The sequence below is a fragment of the Saccopteryx bilineata genome, chromosome X (genome assembly GCF_036850765.1).
Source record: "Saccopteryx bilineata isolate mSacBil1 chromosome X, mSacBil1_pri_phased_curated, whole genome shotgun sequence".
NCBI classification, from domain to species: domain Eukaryota; kingdom Metazoa; phylum Chordata; class Mammalia; order Chiroptera; family Emballonuridae; genus Saccopteryx; species Saccopteryx bilineata.
The window spans coordinates 66,269,596-66,278,826 of NC_089502.1; the positions used below are offsets into that span (position 1 = coordinate 66,269,596).

Genomic DNA, 9,231 nt, shown 5'->3' on the forward strand with positions numbered 1-9,231 from the left:
TGGGCCAGGCGGCTGCTTTGATAGTGACAGCCATGGCTCCTGGCCTTACAACTGGCGTAGTTGGCAGGATTCAGAGATTGGTATGGGGCTGCCACCCTTGATGGGTGGCATAGAGTACTGGTTACTGCTCTGGTTCCCCATGGCTGTCCTTTTAGGGGCCATGGGCTATGTGTTTTTTACTCAAGAGGAAACCAGGAGTTCTGTGCAAGAAGCTGCCTGAGGTCAAAAGCTTCAGTGTGAATTGCAAATAGAACGGCAGAAAAGGCTGGAATTGGAGCGAACACTGGAGAAGGAATTACGGGTTCGCGAGTTGCAGTTTACCCTGGAAGCTGAACGTTTTCACCGGCATTTGTTGGAGAAACAACTGCGGATTCAAGAGCTCGAGTCTCAGCTTCCGGCCAAAAGCCAGCAGCCACAGGAGCCTAAATGGTCACCAAAGGAGCAGCAGCATCCGTGCTGGTGGATTGGCTTTGAGTCAGCGGGAGCAGGCACTTGCGACTCCTCTTCTGAGGATGAGAATGCTCAGGCTGAAGCTGCCATACGCACACTGAGAGCCCGACCAGTGGTCGCCAAAAAGGTAAAAACCCAGCACCAAAGAGTCCCTCAGGGGCAGCCACAGCCTCCTGCCCAGGTAATGGAACACTCTGTGGTCCGGCCCTATACCCAGGCAGAGCTGATGGAGTTGGGGGCACAATTTAGACAGAAACCTACTGAATCCCTGGTAGCCTGGTTACTACGATTATGGGATATAGGGGTGGATAGCATCATGCTCTCCGGAACATAGATGGAGAAATTGGCCGCCATTACCACACACTCTTCCTTGAGGCAGCGTCTTCAGAACTGCCATGGCAATCCAGGAGACCATATGCTATTAGAATGGGTGATGGCTGCCATTCGTATGGTCTGGCAGAATGCTGGAGAATTGCTGGAGGCAATGAGTCGGTGGCAGTGCTACAGTGAGTTAGTAAAGGTCCTTCGGGAACTAGGTATGAAGAATGCTGTTTTCAACCCTGGGTCCCGTGGGCCAGATGAGGAAGTGTTTACGGCAAAAATGAGGGAATTTGTCCTTGCTAGCACCCCGTCAGCCCTTTTTGGGTCACTTGTGGCTATATTGGGCCCCTATGTGGGGCAGCCCATCAATGCAATCACACAGATGGTAGCAGATTTGGGAGAGCTGGAGGCCACTTGGGATCATAAAGCAGTGAGGGCTGCTGCCTATGTTGCCCCCCCAACTAGCAAGGGAAACGGGCCTGTAAAGGTTACCCAAACGCAGATGTGGGTAGATTTGATTGCGGCTGGAGCAGATAAGGGGAAATTGGATGGCCAGTCTAATAAAATTCTTTTGGAGCTTTGGCGGCAGCTTAAACCAGAACAGAAGTTCCAGCCACTGAGACGAAAGGCCCCAGCAGCTACCAATAAAACGTTTGGTGCGCGCACAGCTCGGTTACAAGATTATATGATAGAGATGGCCAAGGGAGAGGAGAACTCCCAAGACCCATTGTACCAGTTTGAATAGGAAAAGGCCGAGGGACCCGTCTAATGGGGTGGGCGGGGACCGGAGGCCACACGTGGAACTGGCTATCCACTGGTCCCCTTCCAATGTAAAACGGGTGTTGGCCTTGGTGGATACAGGTGCAGAATGTTCCCTCCTTTATGGGAACCCAGAGCGGTTTCCTGGGACCCCAGTGGCCATTGACGGTTACGGGGGACAAACTGTTCAAGTGAAGCCAGTAACTATTCCATTGGGGATAGGAAGACTGCCTCCTAAGTCATATAAGGTGTATGTATCTCCTATTCCTGAATATATTTTGGGGGTAGATGTCTTGCAAGGACTGTGGTTGGAAACTACAGCTGGGGAGTTTCGGCTGCGGATCAGGGTCGTGAAGGACGTATTGCGGGGACATGCATCACATTCCCCTTTGCTATTACCCATCCCTCGGCGTGTGACTAACACCAAGCAGTACCGCCTGCCAGGTGGTTATGAAGAAGTCACAGGGACAATCCTCGAATTAGAGAAGGTAGGGATCATCCGGCCAGCACACAGTCCTTACAACTCCCCGGTATGGCCTGTGCGCAAAGCAGATGGAACCTGGAGAATGACAGTAGATTACAGGGAACTTAATAAAGTTGTTCCCCCTTTGCACGCTGCTGTTCCCTCAATAGCTAACATGATGGATCGGCTAAGCCATGAGTTAGGGACATACCACTTTGTGGCAGACTTGGCCAATGCTTTTTTCTCTATTGATATAACTGCAGGAAGTCTTGGGTCCAGTCACCTATGTGACCTTAGAGTCAGGTGCAACTGGGGCTCAGGAGGCAGAACCTGAAGTCAGTCCCTACCAGGAGGGGCGAGTGCCCATCCCCGAGGATACCTGGTATACTGATGGTTCCAGCAGGGGCCAACCTGCCAAATGGACAGCTATAGCCTTCCATCTGGCCACTGAGACTATTTGGATGGACACAGGTATAGGCCAAAGCAGCCAATAGGCAGAATTAAGAGCTGTTTGGCTAGTTGCCCATAATGAACCTTCACCTGTGGTAATCTGTACTGACAGCTGGGCCGTCTATCATGGACTGACCCTTTGGATTGCTACTTGGCACATTAACCAGTGGATGGTAATGCACCGTCCACTATGGGGTCAGGCTATGTGGCAGGACTTATGGGAAATAGGACACCAGAAGCAGGTGACAGTATTTCATGTCACAGGGCACCTCTACCCCATCCTGGGAATGATGAGGCAGATATGTTGGCAAGGGTGCGATGGTTGGAGACTGCCCCTGCAGGTGATGTGGCACAGTGGCTCCACTGGCGTCTGCTCCATGCAGGACAGAAAACTATGTGGGCTACGGTTAAGGCTTGGAATTTGCCTGTGTCCTATGCAGAGGTACTTGCAGCCTGTGAGCAATGTGCAGTATGTTCCAAGGAACACCCTCGGAGACCACTGGTGTCGCCTGGACAGATTCAGAGGGGTCATGTTCCACTGACACGATGGCAGATAGACATCATTGGACCCTTACCAAAGTCAGAAGGGTACCAGTATGCAGTCACTTGTGTAGATACTGCCCCCGGGCTGCTTGCTGCTTACCCTGCTCGTAACCCTGACCAGAGGGCAGTCATACAGGCTCTGGACCACCTGAGTGCTGCATACGGGCAACCTCTGGTCCTTGAAAGTGACAATGGTACCCACTTCACTGGTTCAATGGTGAGGCAATGGGCTCAAAAGCTGGGGGTGGACTGGAAGTACCCTGTTCCCTACCACCCCCAGGCTGCTGGTATCATTGAGCGGTATAATGGACTCTTAAAAGCAGGGACTGTGATAGGAGGGGGGCACCAGCTCTCTTACTAGATGGACACGCCGCTTATGGACAGTACTCCGGATTTTGAATGAGCGATCTCGACGGGGGAGCCCAGCTGCAGTAGAGGCCCTCCTGCATTGGACAGCTGCCCCCATTCAGTTGCAGATACGCACCAAGGACATTTTACTCAAGCCAGCCCTTATTAAAGGACAATGGCTTCAATGGACTTGGCCCTGGACTGTACAGGCCCCCCATCTGAGATGGGTGGCCTTGTTGGCACCATGGGGAAAGGGGCTAGAGGTGGACCTCCAGTTAACTCCTTGGGCAACCAGCACCTGGCCACCTAAGGTAGAAGTGTATTATCCCTTGAGTGCTCAAGGGGACAGCATTTTGAAGGGCACCTTTGTAATTTCTTTATGGCCAATAATGAGTTCTCCTATTTTACTACACATAGAACCAGCAGATGCTGGTGTATTGGCCAATAAGGTTTGGTATGCCCGCTCAGGGCGGCCTCTGGTGCCAGCTACGGTGCTGTCTGCAGACAAAACTCTGGCCTGTATTCTGCCAGAAGGAAAGGCTTTGCCTCTCTTGGTGCCACTTACAGCTCTCTCATTTCGCCCATAGTTTTTGATCTGTTAACCCCATTGCTGTAGTTGGTACTATTTCTGTTTATGCAATGTATCCCACTCCTTGTACAGTGACCATCATGGAAGATGCCTGTGGTTTAGATTGTAAAGCGAGCAAAAGGGGTGGAATGTTGGTCAAATAAGTTTGTAAATATGATATATATGTTTGCTCGCTTGTGACTTATATTGGGTGTGGGGGACAGGCTATAAGCAGGCCAGGTTGTTGTAGCCTGGGGTTTGGTTTTGGGACTAAGCTTTTCCCCACACCCTTGACTGATTGTATGATCTGGGTGGTGCACTCTCATGAGGAATCCAATTATGCCTTAGATAAGTGACTTTGTGTCAGAGACTTCCTTGTTTGTATATTGGATTAAGGGATTTTAGTTTTCTACATTATAAAGTGGGACAGACCAGGAGCTTGCTCTCTCAGTTCCTGCTATCACGATTGCAGGGGCTTCCCTGATCCCTTGCCCTTCATGGAAAAAGCTGGTTTTCTGCTTTTCCCTTGTCTTCTTTTGTGGTTTGCCTGTCTTGGTGAGACACCAATAAATAGGATGGCCCACCATCTTCCAACTCCGCCATTTCTTTACCATCTGCCTGAATCCAATGGGAACCTGCATGGGCCAGGCGGCTGCTTTGATAGTGACAGCCATGGCTCCTGGCCTTACATATACCCATAAGCCAAAGTCAAATCATTTTTGTCAACATATATATGTCCCTCTTTACTCCCTTCCCTCCAACCCTCCCATATATCCCCCATACTCTAGGAACAACTTCAATTGCATCTATATCTATGAGTGTCAGTTTTATATCCCACCTATGTGTGAAATCGTATAGTTCTTAGCCTTTTTTATTATTTTTAAAATTTACTGTGTTAACATGAATTTAATTGTCCCACTGAATATAACACCAACACCCCCCAGCCATGTGCCCCCTATTACAATCCCCTTTTGCCCCTCCCTATAATTCCCTCCCACCTTTCCCTCTGGGATTTTCTGTGCTGTTATCTGTATCCATGTGTTATGCATATACAGTTTCATATATCTCTTTACCTTATCTGATCCTGTCCCCTCAACCCCTTTTCCTCTGACAGCTGTCCCTCTGTTACCCGTGACCAAACCTTTGCCTCTTTTCTGTTCTTCAGTTCACCGTGTTCATTAGATTCCACATATAAGTGAGATCATGTGATATTTTTCTTTCCCTTCCTGGCTTATTTCACTTAGCATAATAATCTTTAAGTCCACCCATGTTGTAAATGGCAATATGTCATCATTTCTTTTGGTTGAGTAGTATTGCATTGTAGATATGTACCACACCTTCTTTATCCAATCCTCTATCGAGGGATACTTCGGTTGTATCTATGTTCTGACCACTGTGAATAATGCTGTGATGAACATGGGGGTACATGTGTCTTTATGTACCAATGTTTTCGAGGCTTTGTGGTAGATGCCCAGCAGAGGGATTGCTGGTTCATATGATAGTTTTATTCTTAATATTTTGAAGAACCACCATACTTTTTTCTATAATGGCTGTACTAATTTGTATTCCCACCAGTGGTAAATGAGGGTTCTTTTAATCATAGCCTTTCCAACAGTTGTTATTACCTGTCTTTTGATAATAGTCAATCTAACAGGTGTGAGGTGATATCCCATTGTAATAATGGACATTGTTGATTGTGTCTTTATACTAGGTACTGTGAAGGGATACACAAATGAACAAAAAATTACTTCTTCCTTCAAGTAAAATTGACAAAGCATACATAAAATGTCTATGATTTAGTGTAACACAAAGCAGAATATAATAATATCAATGTTTTGGTAGCAATTTTGAAAATATTTAATTATATCTAGAAGAATAAGTGGGATTTTAAGATGGAAGGAAAATATTTTAGGAGAAAGAAATATCAGGAATAAATGTAAATTTAGTAAAGTTTTGATGGAAAAGTCATAAAATGGCAAACTTTTTTGATTTGACTAAAACATGATCAGGGATTGGGAAATTTAATGTTGCAAAATGAACATACTACCCAAAGCAATCTACGGATTTTATGTAATCTGTTACAAAATTCCAATAACAGTTTTCACAAAAATAATAAAACAATCAGCATTTGTATGTAACCATGTAAACCATTACATATAGGCAAATAAATTTGAACAACTATTTATGCACAAAAATATCTTTACAAAAGCTAAAGATTCCAGGTGAGGGATTATGGCACCTCAGTGGAGCTCAAATTAAGAAAAAACACACAAGCACACACACATGGAAGATAATATAAAAGCCAGTTTCGCATTACCTTTATCACCTGAATAAACATATCTGTGAAGATATAACCTCTTCATGGAGGATAGTTAAGAGAACACCTGACTTCATCATGGATCCCATAACCAGTCCATGACCAGTATCAGACCAGCTTCCAGAACCTTAGACTTAAGGCAGAATTCCATGGACACATGTTTTAGGCCCCTTCAACTCCTCAGAATAAAACATAGGGTGGAAATACAATATGCAATATGCAGTACGTCTAAGTTTCTGGACCATGCCTGATTCAAGATAGCAACTGTATAGCCAACAACCAGGCTGGTACCTAGAGCCCCAGTATCTGTGTGAACTCCCATGGAATAAGTACCCTTGAACTTCGTAGACCCAGGTTGGGTTTTGTGGTTTCAATCTTCAGGAACACACCAATACCAGCACAATCCCCATGATCTTAGCCCCTATACCAATTCTCAGAGATTCCGACTTCAAACAAGTACCAACAATAGACTTAACATTAGAACATTTAAATATATAAAGTAAATATTAACAAAATTGAAAGGAACAATAGACAGCAATATAAAAATAGTAGGAAACCTTAAATCTTTACTTACATCAATAGATAGATAATCCAGATAGAAAATTGAGGAAATACTGTCCTTAAATGATACATTAGACCAAATAGACTTAATAGATATTTAAAGAATATTTTATCTAAAAACAACATAATGCACATTTTAAATGAACATGAAATATTCTCCAGGTTCAATCACATGTTAAGTCACAAAACAAGATAATAAATTTAAAAATATTGAAATCATATCAAGCATCTTTTAAGATTACAATGGTATGAAATCAGAAATCAACTATAAAAATAAAACTGTATTATATGATTATAATATAGTAATAGAATCTGAATAAATGTAGACAATTATTTGACAATATATAGCAGCCTTTCATGATAAAAACTCGTAAAAATGGGCTATAGATGAAATGTATCTGAATGCAGTAAAAGCTATAGCTATATGAGACAAGCTCACTGCTTACATTATAATCCATGGTAAAGTGTTAAAAGATTCTCCTTTCCTGAATATCAAGAAAAAGACAAGTGTATTTTCTCTAGTCACTCTTTTATTTTTTGACAGAGACAGAGAGAGACAGAGAGAGGAACAGACAGACTGAAAAGGAGAGAGATGAGAAGCATCAATTCTTTGTTACGGCACCTTAGTTTCTCAGTGATTACTTTCTCATATGTCTCTTGACTGGGGGGAGGGGCTACAGCAGACTGAGTGACCCCTTGCTCAAGCCAGCGACCTTGGGTTCAAGCTGGTGAGCCTTGCTCAAACCAGATGAGCCCGTGCTCAAATTGGCAACCTCAGGGTTTCAAACCTGGGTCCTCCGGGTCCCAGTCCAATGCTCTATCCACTGCGCCACTGCATGGTCAGGCCTCTAGCTACTCTTATTCACGTAGTGCTGGAATTTCTAGCCAGAGAAAGTTGGCAAGAAAATAAATGACATGCATCTAAATAGAAAAGAAATAAATTTATTTGTGTTTGCAGATGATAAAATCTTATATGTAGAAAATCCTAAAAACACCACCAAAAATCTTTTTAGAACTAATTAATTCCATAAATTTGCAAGGTTCAAAATTTAGATACAAAATCACCTGTATTTCTGTGGACTTAAAATACAATATCTGGAGACTGGTGGTTGTGTCAGGAGCATTGTAAGCAAATCCTTCTACATGTCTGGTATTTGAGTCTAACTTGTAATTGTGGAAAGAAATGTCTCTGCTGTGCTAAAACTGGGGCTGTGGTCTTCTCTGATATCCTGAGACTAATTCCAGTGATGCTTATACATACCACCCAGATGTTCTTGTCTTTCATGATGCAGTAAAAGGTTGGTTTTACTCTAAGAGACTACTGATTGTTTTTGATGTTTTAAGCATTATAGGCTGTACTAAAAGGAGGCATAATAGTGAAAAGCCACCTGAGCCAGTAGAACCTAAAATCAAGACTACTGAGAAAAAAGTGCTATTTGGATTAAACTCAAGTTTCAGAAGCACATCATTTCAATAGAAGCAATTGAGATGACAAATCCAGATGAACCAATGACAAATTTGGAATAAAAAAATACCTGACTCCCTAAAACAAGCACTTGATAAACTTAAACTGTCTTCAGGGAATGAAGAAAATAAGAAAGTAAAAGACAGTAATAAAATTAAGATTGGCCCCACATGTAAAAGAGGAAAGTGTTTTTTTTCACATTAGGGTCTACATAGTTTAGAAGAACTCTGTGTACACAATATTTTGAGTACCTATTTCCAATGAAGGGATGAAATATTGTAGAGAAACAACAACAACAACACCCTTCTGATTTTAATACATTCATAGTCCAAGATAGCTGTACAACAGGGAAATGTATGTGGAATGCAAAGGATGCTGGCAACACGTTGTTCCTTGTAGTCATGACTGGCATCAGACTTAAGGGTGAAGTCAACATCTCAGTATATACTAAAAATTCATTAGCAGACTTAGTCAAGTAGTACCAAACAGTACATTGGTAAATGTGCACATTGTATTCAAAGGAAAGAATGAATTTCACAAAAATGTGAAGTTATGGAATGTGATTGATGAAAAGTGAAGCTATGTAACTATGACTATAATAATATTGAGATCACCATGTGAAAAGCTGAATGTATGCAATGAGCAAGCCTTGAATTGCCTGCAACCAAAAACCAGGAAAAGCCAAAAGGAGGTAAAACAGAATGAGTTTAGCAAGAACAAAAATCGCCTGACCAGGTGGTGGCGCAGTGGATAGAGCATCGGACTGGGATGTGGAGGACCCAGGTTCCAGATCTCGAGGTTGCCAGCTTGAGCATGGGCTCATCTGGCTTGAGAAAAAAGCTCACCAGTTTGGACCCAAGGTCGCTGGCTCGAGCAAAGCTTAACTGGGTCTGCTGAAGGCCCACGGTCAAGGCACATATGAGAAAGCAATCAATGAACAACTAAGGTGTCACAATGAAAAACTGATGATTGATGCTTCTCATCTT

General features: G+C 43.6%; 1 pseudogene; it reads left to right on the forward strand.

Moving 5' to 3' along the window:
* Window positions 1–7,963: 7,963 nt before the first annotated feature.
* Window positions 7,964–8,950, forward strand: LOC136317336 (cysteine and histidine-rich domain-containing protein 1 pseudogene; annotated as a pseudogene).
* Window positions 8,951–9,231: the final 281 nt, after the last annotated feature.